Source organism: Dendrobates tinctorius, unplaced genomic scaffold (assembly GCF_039654945.1).
Source record: "Dendrobates tinctorius isolate UK_male_01 unplaced genomic scaffold, ASM3965494v1 ptg000103l, whole genome shotgun sequence".
Taxonomy (NCBI): Eukaryota; Metazoa; Chordata; class Amphibia; order Anura; family Dendrobatidae; genus Dendrobates; species Dendrobates tinctorius.
In genome coordinates, this window is record NW_027361771.1 from 18,251,515 (window position 1) to 18,266,794 (window position 15,280).

Here is a 15,280-nt window from a genome sequence, read left to right on the forward strand (position 1 = left end):
TGAACAAAACACTGGGAATGATACAACACACAAAGATACAAAATGGGATAATAGAATAAACCTAATACACTACTGCATCATTTAGGGATCTAAGTTAATAATGTCGATATTGTAATGCAGCACGTACTAAAAAAATTAGGGTGTTCGACTAACCTTATTTTGGTAGCCAAAAGAGAAGCTAGTTGCCATTAAGGAGAATCAAAGAAGAAAAAAAGTAAATTGTTTAAAACTATATCCCCTTTCCCTATCTGTACCTCCAACAATCAAACCCTGGTTATAACATTCAGGCAATACAAGATTAGGCATATAGGGTTTATGGTGGGATAGAGAGGCTCAGGTCAAATGAGCGATTTTAACAATGTAAGATGGTTAGGCCTTCTCTTAGGTGGGACCACAAGGACATTTGATTGTGGATACATCTGTTGACAGCATCTAAATGGAAATCCCTTTCCTGGATCAGTAAGCAGCTTCTCAGCAACATAATGAAGGCAAATGTAATTTCATTATCGAATGCAAATACAAGGACAATTGCTAAGGTTGTGGGTTTCCTATAGCAGGAACATTACTTTAAATAGAGGGAAAAGCGCAGAGACTCAGAGGAACAGGAGTGAAGTGGTGAGGATGCACAGTCTGCTACCCTTTATCAGGAAGTATCCCGATAGACATGCTGCTGTATTCCTGAATGGGGAAATTGGGAATGGTTGCAGATCCCTAACAGGCTGTTACCATCAGGATTAGGGGGTAAAAATTTTGAGTCCGCTTATTTCCCACCTGTTTCATTCAGCAGGATCCTCAGTTAATATAATATATAAAGCTCAAGTGTGTGTATGTGTGTATGTCCGGGATAGGCATCCGCACCGTCGCAGCTACAGCCACAAAATTTGGCACAGTCACACGACTGGACCCCGAGAGCGTCCTAAGCTATGTTGTGAGGCGAAATTTTAACCCCGCGCGTTACAATTAACCAAACAATTTTGCCCCTATCTACATAATGGGGAAAAAGTGTGTGTATCAAGCCCCGCCCCTCATTATGATGTCATAATGGCTGCCATGGCGACGCTGATGTCATCATAGGTTGCAAGCCCCGCCGCTCATTATGATGTCATAATGGTTGACTATGGGATGGAGGATGTGTGATGGGTATATGGGCACTGGACTATGGGATGGAGGATATGTATGACGGGTATATGGGCACGGGACTATGGGATGGAGGATGTGTGATGGGTATATGGGCACTCGACTATGGGATGGAGGATATGTATGATGGGTATATGGGCATGGGACTATGAGATGAAAGATGTGTGATGGGCATATGGGCACTCGACTATGGGATGGCGAATATGTATGATGGGTATATGGGCATGGGACTATGGGATGGAGAATATGTATGATGGGTATATGGGCATCGGACTATGGGATGGAGGATGTGTGATGGGTATATGGGCACTCGACTATGGGATGGTGGATATGTATGATGCGTATATGGGCACAGGCCTATGGGATGGTGGATATGTATGATGGGTATATGGGCACGGGACTATGGGATGGAGGATATTTATAATTTGTTATAACTAACCACAATTAGTTACTATGCCCGGGCAGCACCGGGCTCTTCAGCTAGTGATGTAATAAATCAACAGACTTATCTAAGACATTTTATGCAGCTGTAAAATGGGTGCATAAATTTGGGGGGCGCAGTCGGGCCACCTAGTGCGGCAGTCTGAGGTGTCTCCAGACGGCTGCATTTGCCACCCCCCGGAATGGGTGTTGGAAGTTATCTGAGCCAGTCATCAATTGTTCTCGCGTTTTTCAGACTTTTTTCATGTGATTACGTTGCTGATGTAATTTGCCTGCTCCGCAGTGGCACCAAACACCACTGGTGGTAAGTGCTCCAGTGGAGCTGAAGATACATAATATTTAGAGGATTATTTGGGGACATTGCTTGGGAGCAAGAAAGGGATGGGTGCGGACACAAAATGGTGAGCGGCAGAATTTTGGGGACATAGTATAAAGAGCAAAAGGGCATGTATGAGGAAACAACATGAGTGGTAGATAGGTGCAGACACAGTAGAGTGAATGGGGGGATGGATGCAGAGACAGTATGGATAGTGGGGGGATGGATGCAGACACAGAATAAAGAGCGTGGGGAAGAATGTATGCGGACACAATATGGGAAGCGAGTGTGATGGGATGGGTGCGGACACTGTATGGGGAGTTGAGTTGATGTGTGAGGAGGCAAGGGGGTAATATGTGAGGAGACAGTATGGTTAGCAGGGGGGATGTGAGAGGAGAAAGTATGAGGAGGAAGGGGGACATATGTGAGAAGACTGAGAGGCATAGTGTGAGGAGATAGTACAGGGGGGAGAAAATTGCATGCGGGCACGGAAAAGATACTAAATAGAGGGGGGAGGGTCGATATGGAGAGAGAGGGCAGCATGAGTCGACAGTGTAAGGGCATAGCTAGGAGGGGACAGTACGCCAAGGAGAGTGTGATGAGGGGGTCCATTATAGAGACTGGGCCCTATAGGAGGGAACCAATGTAAGAGGACAGTGTGAATAGGAGGCACAGTTTGAAAAGGAGACAGCAGTGTGGAGAACATGTACCATTAGAAGGACAGTGTGTGGTTCATATTGTGTGCAGGGAATATAGTGAGGTAAAATGATTTATTCAGGGGCTCAGAGTAGGGAAGATATATTTATTCAGTAGCATTATAATGACACTGCAATTTTTAAGATTATCGTGTGGGGATGTGCTGCCGAAGCCCAGAGAAGATGGAAGTCTAGAGACGAGCTGTGGTTGTGAAAACTCATCATAGCATCTGGACAAGATGAAGAAAAGAAAAGAGGACGACTTCAATGAGAGACAACGTCATCTACCTGGATCTAAATGTTCTTGCAATACTGAAAAATATTTAGATTTGAGAGTCCTCTTGTAATACTAAGTCTCCTCGGTACTGTGGTTCCTGTATGGTCTTCAGCCTAATGATGACTGATAGCAAAAACTTACAGTATCTCCTTACTATTGTTAAGGATGTAATGACTCCAAGTATCTCCTTCCCATTGTTAAGGACGCACTGTAAGTTGTAGGTTCATGCGATACAAATGTTTATGAGTATGACCTGACATTACAATTGATGTACCATGTACTGATGTATGCTTTGGTGCTGAATTCATGTACTGATGGTGGTCTTAGTAATGTATTCATGTACTGATGGTGGTACTGATAATGTATTCCTTTACTGATGGTGGTTCCTGTGATATATTCCTGTACTGATAAGTACTTTGATGCTATATTTCTTTACTGTTAGGGGTTGTATGAATTTCTGCAGTGCTCGTAGTTCTGATGATGAATTTATATACTGCAGGTGGTTCTGATGAAGTTCTGTACTGCTGGTTGTCCTGGTGATGTGTTTTTGTACTAATGAGGGTAGAGATGCTGTGTTTCTGTACTGATGGGGGTTCTAATTATGAGTTTCTGTACTGCTGGTGTTTCTGGTATTGGATTCTTGAGCTGTTATCGGTTCTGATTGTGTACAATCCATAACTTGTAAGATTACATGGCTAAGTTAATAAAGTCTTGTGCCATCCGACAAGTTAAGGGTTACTATCTTTTTACTTATGTTAGGAGCATTAAAGAGGTTGTCCAAGTTTGTGATGAGTCTCCAGTCAATCATTCTATGTGACTGCACACTTCTGAATTCTCACAGCGCGCACTGCATGCTGTCAGGATTCTCTGATGCCGGAAGTGAGAGCCAGAGATCACCAAACCGCAAGTAAATGATTTGCATACATGCGGTCACATGCAGAATAATCATGTATGGCTTCCCTCAATGAAAATGAATTAAGTGAGGCAGGACACGTCTTGTTGGAATGTAGCCAGAACTTTGCAAATTACATACTTGTGCTCAAATGACCATCCACTCTTGTCGCCGTCAAGGGTGAGTTCTGAAAGAGTGCAGTGCATGTGCTGTGTGAATTCAGAAGCCTGAAGTCACCTAGAGTCACTGCAGACTTCCATCTCACACCTAGACAAATCTTTCAATTATATAAAATGAAGTACTGTAGCATGTCAATCCTAACAGCATATAATATACAGTACTCACTGGCAGGATTCAGCTCTGCTGTCACGCCTCTGTTGTAGGGTGTCCCAAGACTAGGGGCTCCTTCCCAGTCCTAAGGCTGTGTGCACACACTGCGGATTTTGCTGCGGTTCCGCAGCGGTTTTGGCCGCTGCGGACCCGCAGCAGTTTTTGCTGCGGTGTACAGTACAATGATTCCCTATGGGAATCAAAAACCGCAGTGCAGACGGTGCGGAATTTTCCGCGCGGATTATCTGCGGTTTTCAATCCGCAGAAAGAATTGACATGTCAATTCTTTCTGCGGATTCTCCTGCGGTTTGCCATCTCCTCCATTGAGGAGATGAAAAACCGCAGGGCAAAACCGCAGAGCAATCCGCAGGTAAAACCGCAGGTCTTTTGACCTGCGGTTTCACCTGCGGATTGTACAAAATCCGCGCGGATGAATCCGCACCTTTTCCGCAGCGTGTGCACACAGCCTTAATGTTAGGGGGCGCCCTAACTTGCCATGCTCCCTGGATTACTTCTGATGGTAAAGGTGCCAGGGCCAGGTACCTTGCATTAGCTCCTGAATCTGCCCTCATTCTATTCCCTTCACCCACACCGGGAAGAGGGTAGTAGGACTATACTGTAGTACACAAAACCAGACTAACAAGTTAGGACGAACAGGGGTAACGAAAAAATACCAAACATACAAATATACTCACACATGTAACAGAGGAATATACTAGGGAGTTGATGATGGAGTTAAACCAAAGTAGGAGTAGAAGAGGAACTATCAACTCCAGACATGCAGCAAAAGCTACTCTGACAATGAGTGTTAGCCAGGACCCAGATTACATAGGAGATGGGAATGGCTAAAGGGGCCTTTATACATAGCGATATCGCTAAAGCGTCACCGATTTTGTGACGCAGCAGCGATATCGCTATGTGTGATACTTACCTCAGACCGGCTCCCCCGCTGTCTGTCGCTGATCGCACGAGATCGTGCAGCTCCATTTCTCGTCGGGCGCTTCCTGCTGGGCTTCCTGCAGGCGCCGACGAGCGACGCATGGACGCGCGCGGGAGGACGTCAGGATCGCCGCGTCTGAAAGGTAAGTAACGACCGCTGCTGCGTCGCTACATCGCTGAGATCTGCCTGCTTGGCAGCTCACTAGAGACCATTTAGCGATGCACCAGCGATCCTGACCGGGTCGTATCGTGGTCGGGATCGCTGGTGCATCGCTAAATGTAAAGGGGCCTTAAGAGTGCACAGCTGAGAGCCTACACTCCAGTAGCTCTCAGCAGAGCAGATTACACCATTTAATAAGAAGGTGAAGTGATTCTAATCAGTGCAAGAGTAGGAGAAATAAGACGCTGCAGTGTTCTTGCTCCTCTCTTTCACACTAATCCTGTGACAGTACCCCCTTCTACAAGGGACCTCCGGAACCTCAGAACCGGTTTTATCAGGGTGTGCCACATGAAAAGACCGTATCGGCCTGGCCGCATGGACGTCTGATGCTGGTACCCACATCCTTACTTTAGGACTGTATCCTGTTATGATGAGTCACCGAAGGAGGAAAAAACAAAATACCAGCTAAGTCCAGAAAAAAACGGAGAGGTTGGCAGCTATAGGATTGCAGACCCCTGAACCTATCCACAACAACTAGCAGTAGCCGTGGGGGGTTCCTTCGGTGCCCTAGACCCCTCGATCACAGCCGGAGAACTATATAGCCTAAAGACCGAAAGGGGAAAAACTAAACTGCCCCAGAGCAGACCCCAAAGCAATAGGCAGCCCCCAACATATAATGACGGTGAAGCAAGATGAAAACACTAACACAGATAGAAAGATAGGTTGAGCAAATGACGGGGCCCAAGCTAGCTACATAGGACAGGATAGGAAAGCTGCTGTCTGCCATCCACAAAAACCCTATAAAAATGAGCCAACCGACTGATAGGAAAAACAGACCCTGAAGTCTCTAGGCTTCAAAAAACTATATCAGCACTCAGGTATATTCTGAAGACAGAGCAAAAAATCAACAGATCAGAGACAAAAATGGAATACAGCTCACCCCCGGCCGGGGATGGCAGAATTCCCAAAAAACAAGGCAAAACAAAAAACAAAACTGAAGAGTACAAAGCAGAGCAGAAAAACTTAGCTTTGAGATGCAGGAATCAGACTGGTCTCCAAGAATCCAGCAGGAAAATCACCAGCCAGGAAGAAGGGCATCGGCAGCCTTATATCCAGTCCTCAATTCCAGCCACCCAGTCATCATCTAGCTGCCCAGGTGTCTGATAATCAGCCTCACTACCTTCCTTCACCAGAGGAGGGAGTTCATCAGACCTCAATAGTGAAGGGAAAAATGAACTCACAACAGTATCCCTTCCAGTATACCAGATACTGAAGCGACCGAACTAAGTGAGAATCAACGATCTTCGCTATTTGAGAAGGCGGTAGCAGTGGTGGTACTGAGGATGCAACATATTTTTTTAATAGAGATCGACGAAACATATTATGAATCCTAAAGGTGGGCGGCAAAGTAAGGTGGAATGCTGCGGGATTGGCGATGGTGACAATCTTATGAAAACTGATGAACCTGGGACTTAATGTTCCTCGAGGACAAGTACGCCCAGTCACCAACACACAGGTCCGGACCCGCCAAATGTCTCCGATCAGCCACAGTCTTATATTTGGATCCCAGCTTCCTCAAATTATCAATAACCCCTTGTCACACAGACATAATTGATGATAAAAATCATTACTCTTCTGGTATTCCAGAAGAACGATTCCTATTAAATGAGCTGAACTAAGGATGAAACCTGCATGCCTCGAAAAACGGGGAGTTAACAGACTTATGACGATCATTTACCACAAATTCAGCTAGAAGTAAGTAGGTAACCCAATCCTCCTGAATCTCAGACACAAAACACCTAAGTCTCAAGATTCTGGTTAACCTATTCAGTTTGCTCATTAAACTGCGGGTGAAATGCTGAAGAGAACGACAGGTGGATCCCATAACAAAAGGAAAATGGCCTCCAAAATTTAAAAATTAACTGCACCCCCTGGTCAGACACAATATCATGATTTTACTATCTTATTATTGAAAATTTGCGCCAAGGTTTTGGCGTTAGATAAAGCATGCAGCGCGATAAAATGTGACATTTTAGTGAATTTGTCCACCACAACCAAAATTACTGTATTACCTGCTGACACTGGTAGAACCAGTGACAAAATCAACTGATAAATGAGTCCAAGGTCTACTGGGAATCGACAATGTTTGGAGAGACCTCGACGGACGAGTATGAGAAGTTTTAGAATGCGCACAGACACTGTAGGCGGCCACATACTCCCAGACATCCTGATGTGCCCCTGACCACCAAAAACGCAGAGTAAGAAGATATCTGGTTGCTTTATTACCAGGATGTTCGGCCAAGACTGAATCATGATGTCCTAAAGGATAGGCAGCAGGGCGTCCCCCTGAGTGTCAACAACTTCTTTTTCAAAATCAGAGCATATAGACACAATATCCTTTTTATAGTATCGGAACCGGTTCACAAGTATGTCCACTCCCAGGAAAATAACGAGATAAGCCATCCGCCTTAATGTTCTTGTTCCCCCTATGTGTAATAAAAAAAGTTAAACCTGGTGAAGAACAATGCCCATCTTGCCTGTCAAAGCGTTAGACATTTTGCAGACTCTGATTACAATAACCGGATGAACTGCCTCCTTCAGAAAATAACGCAACTCTTCAAAGGCACACCCAAAGCCAAGAGTTCCCTTTTACCAATGTCAGAATTTCTCTTCACAGATGACTATTTTTTTTAGAAAAGTATGAACATGGATGCCATTTACCAGGAGACGCACCATGCGTCAATACAGCCCCAATCCCCACTTCAGACGCAACAACTTCTACAATAAAAGGCTGAATGATTTCAGGCTGAATAACAATCGGCGCATATGAAAAACATTCCTTCAAGGTATCGAATGCCTTCCTGGCCAGATTGGATCATTTGGAAATGGCACCTTGCCTTAGCTCCTGAATCCACCCTCAGTATGTACCCTTCCCCCACACAGAGAAGAGGGGAGTAGTAGTATATCACCACCCGAGCTGCCGCCTCATCACCACCAGAGCTGCTGCAGCCCCGACCTTCTGTCTCTTCCCCACTATCCCGTAGAATGTAAGTCCGCAAGGACAGGATCCTCTCTCCTCTGCACCAGTCTGTCATTGTACGATATCTATAACTTTGTATGTAACCCCCTTCTCATGTACAGCACCATGGAACTAATGGTGCTATATAAATAAATAAAAAATAATAATATACCGTAGTACACCAAACCAGACTAACAAGGTAGTACAAGTAGTGGTAACGAAAAAATACCAAACATACAAATATACTCACACGGGTAAAACAGGAATGCACAGGGGAGTGGAGGATGGGGTTAAACTGAAGTAGGAGTAAAAAGGGAATTATCACACACCAAACCTAGCAGCAGTCACAGATAAATTCACCAAATGCCTTTCTTCAAAAATAAACCCTAACAAGCTCGAGCCATGCAACAAAAGCTTGCTATGTCTATGAGTGCTAGCCTGGACCCAGTGACATCTGCATGCTGGTTCCAGAAGTCACCACATGGCAACTTCACTCATATGTCATTTTCATACTTACAGTCATGTGGCGACATTGAGAGAATTAGAGGAAGAGCAGCTAGTTGGCATAAGTGCTTTTGGGAAGGGGGGGCACCAAACTGAATTCTTGCCCAGAGTGCTGGATAACCTAGAAACAACTCTGGTTACAGCATTTGGTATTACAAGATCTGTCTCTTAACCCCTTTCCGACATCAGGAGTAGATTTATGCCAATGTCGGACTCATTCCCTTTGATGTGGGCTCTGGTGGTGAGCCCACATCTTTCCCAGAACATGTCAGCTGTTTTGAACAGCTGACATGTGCCCGGAACAGTCGTGGGTGGAATCGCAATCCACCTGCGGCTATTAACCCGTTAAATGCCGCTGTGAAACTCGGACAGTGGCATTTAACATGCGCTTCCGGCAATCGTTCCAGAAATCCGCCCATCGGTGACATGATCACGGGTCACCGATGGGTTGGCATGACAACTAGAGGTCTCTTGCAGACCTCTATGGTTGTCAGTGCCGGATTGATATGAGTGCCACCCAGTGATCGACACTCATTGCAAGTGAGAATTTCTGCTACATACAGGCGATCTGCTCATCGCCTGTATGTAGCAGAGCTTATCGGACAAGTGCAGCTTCTAGTCTCCCATGGAGAATATTGAAGCATGCAAAAGGTAAAAAAAAATGTTTTAAAAAAATATAAATAGGATAAAAAATTTTAGAAAAGTTCAAATCACCCCACTTTCGCCTCATTCAAAATAAAACAATAAAAAAAATCAAAGAAACACATATTTGAGCCAAAACAGCAGAAAAAGTTGAACGGCACTCACCGGGTAAAATTTTCAAGACTTTATTGGGAAATTTTCAGCGGGACAACGGTATCCAAAAACAGGAGTGATGACAATCGTTTTGCGCACATAATGTGCTTCCACAGGTCACGTAGTAAATGGGATTACCGGAAGGAGAAATACCTGCTAACATGAAAACTCCTCCCAACAAACCGGCCCACAACATATGCGACCAACAAATTAAAATTACAGACAATGCCATAATAGTTAAAAACAATTACATGTACAAAACTACAAAATACATTGAGCAATAAACCTTAATTCAGAGGAAAATGGACATATCAATCCTTTCATTTAAACCCGTGGATTCAAGTGCGCGAGTGCACATGATCCACCTTGCCTCTCTTTTTAAAAGATTTTTATGCAAATCACCTCCCTGAGGTGAGGACACAACTCTTTCTATCCCAGCAAACAACAAAACGTTAGGGTCCCCCCCATGTGCCTCCTTAACATGGTTAATTAACCTGGAAGACCTTTCCCTGAGATGATAGAATTGTAGTGTTCTCTAAATCTAACATATAGGGGGCGTATCGTTTTCCTTATGTAAAAAAATCAGCAGGGCCAAAAAATAACGTAAAATACATGGGTGGTTTTGCAAGAAATAAAATAAAAAACACGGTGCGTAACCGCACCTATATGCAAACAGCGGTCCGTTAAATGTTGTGCGCAAAAGGGACAATGTCCACACCTGTAATTTCCCTCAGGGACAGAAGAACTAAGCCAATTACTCTGTTCACGATCAGTACGATTGTGAACAAGTAAATCCTTTAAACTAGTACTCCTCCTGCATGCAAAACAGTATCGTGGAATCGAAGGAAGAAGTAACCCCCTCTACGGATCTAGTGATCAATCTAACCGACAATGTTTCGACCCCGGTACATTTTTCTTTGCTATCGAAAGGATAAAAATTTTGTCTACTAAGGGAATTTGACATAGTGGACTTTAAAATTGATTTGTTTAAGGCTACTAGAAAAAAACATCTACATAAGTCTTTCTCTAAGAAAACTAATGGTGATGTAGTCGAGAATGCTAGCCTTGCACTGTGGGTCCGTTGGGTTTTCTCGCGGACTCCAGTGCTTTTGCCGACATTAGAGATGATGAATTAATTTTGAATAGCCTATGTGAGACACAAAATGTTATTGTTGATATGGTTACTAGTACATCTGGATGGGGAGTGTGAAATCTTCATATATGCCCCCAATTTCACCAGGAAACTTCATTGATCTTTTTGAAACCCAGGTATTAAAAGAAATGGAAGCTCTAATTTATAAAAAAGCCCCTTTAATTTAACCATCGAAGAAAAACAGGCGTCTGACATTTTGAGTTGGTCAGATGTCGTGGTGAGAGCCGCGGACAAAGGCGGCAATACAGTATTGCTGCCAAAGTCTCTGCATTTAAATGAGGCAACTTTCTGATGTACATACATATTTGAAACTCAAACATGATCCTACTTATAAGTTTATGAATGATCTTCATTCTTTTTTAAGGAAATATATTGAGCTAGGTGTAATCTCTAAGAGGATGGCGGAGAGACTGCTACTGGAGTTCCCCAGAAAACCATACTGGTAATGCATTCCCAAGGTGCATAAGTCCATGTCTTATCCTCCAGGCCGACCCATAGTGTCTGGGGTAGGACCCCTCACGGAACCCCTATCCCAGTACATGGATTGGTTTAGCGTCCTTTGCTCAAGGTGGTCCCCTCGTACATTAAAGACACCAATAAGTTTTTGGATGTTATTAAAGGTTTTGTTATTAAAGGTGGATCATGCGCACTCGCGCACTTGAATCCACGGGTAGAGTTGAGCGAAACGGGTCGGTCAAATTCATAAGTCGCCGACTTTCGCTAAAGGCGGGTTTCGCCAACTGAAACCCGACCATAGTGTGAGGTTGGCCATGAGGTCGCCGACCCGCGCGCCAATGTCGCGTTTCCCATAATTCTTCCAGTGCCTTTTCTCAGCCCATCATCAAGGACGCACTGTGGGTAACACTATTGTCAGGAACACCGCACTGCACTTGCTCACTGAGCCAGTGCGCGTGTCTTGAGTACAAAGACTGTGCACAAAGATACCTGCGGAGCGGGGTCTCAGTGGTGACAATGCATGCTCCAACTCACAGGACCTGAAGCATGTGACTGCTGGGGGCGTGGCCTCAGCGCCACAGAGCCAGGAGCTGCAGGGAAACTCCTACAAAGGTAAATACTGGACAATGTAACCAAGGGACATAGACAGAGACAGAAACCAGATCAAGCCGGGTCAAAGCACGAGATAGCAATACAGTACCAAAGGGTTAGACAGAATGGATAGTCATGACGGATCAATAGATCAGAAAACCAGAACGGGCAATAGACGGTACAATAGGGACAAAGTGTAACGGAGTAACGATAGCCAAGCCAGGAGGTCAGAACTGGAAAAGACAATAGTGCCAAAACGAGAAACGGAGTACAGAGTGAGGGAACAGACCGGGTCATACACGGGAAGCAAACAAGCAACGCAGAATACACGCATACCAGGGGTCAGACACACCAGAACAACAGTATAGCTGACAGAGAACCCTGGTAAAGAGTGAGTATAAATACCCCTCCCAGATCCAGAAAGAGGCCACGAACACTTAACCCTGTGAGTGCAGGGCAAGAACCCTGTTCAAACCATGTCAACTATGACATGGGCAGCGGCCTCCACCATCTTAGAGAAGGGCATTCGTGTGATTGGCTTGCTTTGTGTGGCATCACAGTGGCTATTAAAGCCCAGACCGCCATTTTACTTCTGCCGATCTTAGCATAGGGAGAGGTTGCTGCCGCTGATTCTCAATAGGGAGAGCGTTAGGCAACAAAGAAAAAAAATCTGCTTCTGCTGATAGCGATTTCAAATGTACAGTTCGTGTGCAGTGACAGGGGAGGATTTATGTGTGTGCAGCAGCGCTGGTGATTATTAGGCAGCCTTAAAAGGCTACCTGATAGCTGCAATGCTGTGTGCACACTGATGTGCAGACTGCTTTTTTCAAAGCAAAAAAACTTTTATTCTGTTTTTCTGCACAGTTACCGAGCGTTCATCTTTTCACACACCGTATAGAGCTGTACTCTCCTCACACACTACCGTGTACCGGCTGGTATCATGGAAAAATACATGCTATCTGTGTTTGACTCCGTAAAAAAATAGACGGAGATTTAAAATTTTCCATACAAACAGCATATACAGCTGTCCGCTTCTCAAACAGTATCATATATCTGCTGTTGAATCCATCAAAAAATAGACGGAGATTTAAAATTTTCCATACATACACCGTATAGAGCTGTACACTCCTCACACACTACCGTGTACCCGCTGGTATCACGGACAAATACATGCTATCTGGGTGTGACTCCGTAAAAAAATAGACAGAGATTTTCATTTTTCCATACATACACCGTATAGAGCTGTCCGCTTCTTATACAGTACCGTATATCTGCTGGTTAGATTACGGTCAAATACATACTGGGAGAGCGTCTGTGACTAAGGAAATATATACAGAGATTTAAATTTTTACCTACACCTTATACAGCTGTACGCTCCTCGTACAGCACCATATATCTGCTGGTATTTTTGTTACATTTTCACAAACATGAGGAAGTATGGAGGAAGAGGCCGCGAACGTAGGCGGGGGGGGGGGGGGGGGGGGCAGCTGATATTGATGGTGGTGGTGGTGCATCTGCTGGTTATGCCAAAAGCACATCAGCAGCTAAGGCAGGAGGTGTTGAGCCTGCGTCATCGTCTGGCACAAAAAGGCCTGGAAGGTTCCCTTTTCTTAGAGTAGAAAAACCGCTTTTAAAGCTGGAGCATCGGGAACAGGCTTTGGCTTATATTGCCGAAACAGCCACCAGCTCTATTGCCTTCTCTTCTGAACTTTAAAAACCAGAAAGCACTGAGTCGTCAGTCCAGGGTTCTGGTCAGGAAAAACACCTTTCCTTGTGTCCTTCACCCCCACCAAAAGTGAAGGATACGGCAGCCCACACTTCAGATTACTCCATGGAGCTCTTTTCACATACCATGCCTGGGTTATCCAGTCAAATCCTGAATTCCCCAGTCCAAGATGAATCTGACATGGAGTGCACTGATGCACAGCCAGTGCTAGATGATTTTGCTGGTACATTGACCCAGACCATTACATTGCCCTCACAGTCTACTGAGCCAGAATCTGACCCTGATGAAACTCAGGTGCCCCTTCTGGCATACTATACCACCTTACACGGTGACACAGAGGAAGGTGCAGATGAAATTGAAGAGGAGGTGATGGATGACCCAGTTGTTGACCCGGATTGGCATCCATTGGGGAAGAGGGTGCCGCTGGCAATAGGTCAGATAAGGAGAAGGATCCGCAGCAGGCATCGACATCGCACAAGCGGTTATCTGGTAGGCCCGTAGCTGTCCAAAAACGTGGAACAAAAACCAAAAGAGTTGCAGGGCAGCTTGGCCACACGGTCAAATTAGCACAGCGTGCAAGCCCTGAAAATTTATACCATAGTAGGAAGAGTGCAGTGTGGCACTTCTTTGTCCAAAATCCTAATGATGAGGCAATGGTTTTCTGTAAGAATTGCGGAAGGACCTTTAGCCGAGGGAAAAATCTCAGAAATTTGAATACCAGTTGCATGCTTAGACATTTAACCACCATGCACTTGCAAGCGTGGACGGACTACAAAACCTAAGGTACCACATGTGCACCTGCTCCGACTGAAGGTAGCCAGCAATGCTCCATCGCTTCCCCCACTGTAAGCCCACCGCCACCGGTAAGCACACCACCAGCAATAAATGTTGAGGTGACGTCGCAAGGCCAAAGCAGTCAGGGAATCATAATGGTTTTGCAACGAAACACTGAATCTAGGCCATCACTACCAACACCATCACCATCACCAACCCCCTCTCAGTCGGTCCGGTCCACCGCTAGTTCCCCCATATGCAGCTCTCAAGCCCAGCTCACCCTAGCAGACACTCTGAGTAGGACAAGAAAGTACTCATCCTCTCATCCGCGTACACTGGCTTTGAACGCCTACATTGCCAAAATGATCTCATTAGAGATGATGCCCTTCCGTTTGGTTGAAAGCAAAGCTTTCCGAGAGCTCATGGCCTACGCTGTTCCACGCTATGACCTACCCAGTCGGCAGTTCTTTTCTCGAAAAGCCATCCCTGCCCTCCACCTGCATGTGAAAGACCGCATTGACAATTAACTCAAAAAATCAGTGAGTGGAAAGGTGCACCTCACAACAGATGCATGGTCCAGTAGGCATGGCCAGGGCCATTACGTGTCCATCACTGCGCACTGGGTTAATGTGGTGGATGCAGGCTCCACAGGGGACAGCGGCGGAGGAACAGTGCTGCCTAGCCGACAGTATAGGAAACAGTTGGCTGTAGACGTTCGACCCTCCTCCACCTCCAGAAGAAAAAGCTCGTCAACAAAGCGCAGTCGCACGAGCACTCCATTCGCAGCTGGCAGTGTTGCACACGAGGTGTCCCACTATCGAACAGCTAGTGGTAAGATGATGTCTTTGGGCGACAACAGACACACCGCGGAGGTACTGGCCGAATGCTTGCAGCGATAAACTGAGTCATGGCTGGGCAGTCTACATCTTGAGCCAGGCAAGGTAGTCAGTGATAACGGCAGGAATTTTGTGGCAGTCATAGCCCTTGCAAAACTCACACACATACCTTACCTGGCTCACACTTTGAACCTGGTGGTGCAGTGCTTCCTAAATAATTATCCAGAGTTAACAGCACT

General features: G+C 45.4%; 1 protein-coding gene across 2 annotated transcripts in view; it reads right to left on the reverse strand.

The window, feature by feature from the left end:
* Window positions 1-15,280, reverse strand: part of PCTP (phosphatidylcholine transfer protein) — a 115,839-nt gene that overhangs the window by 56,274 nt on the left and 44,285 nt on the right. The window lies entirely within an intron of this gene.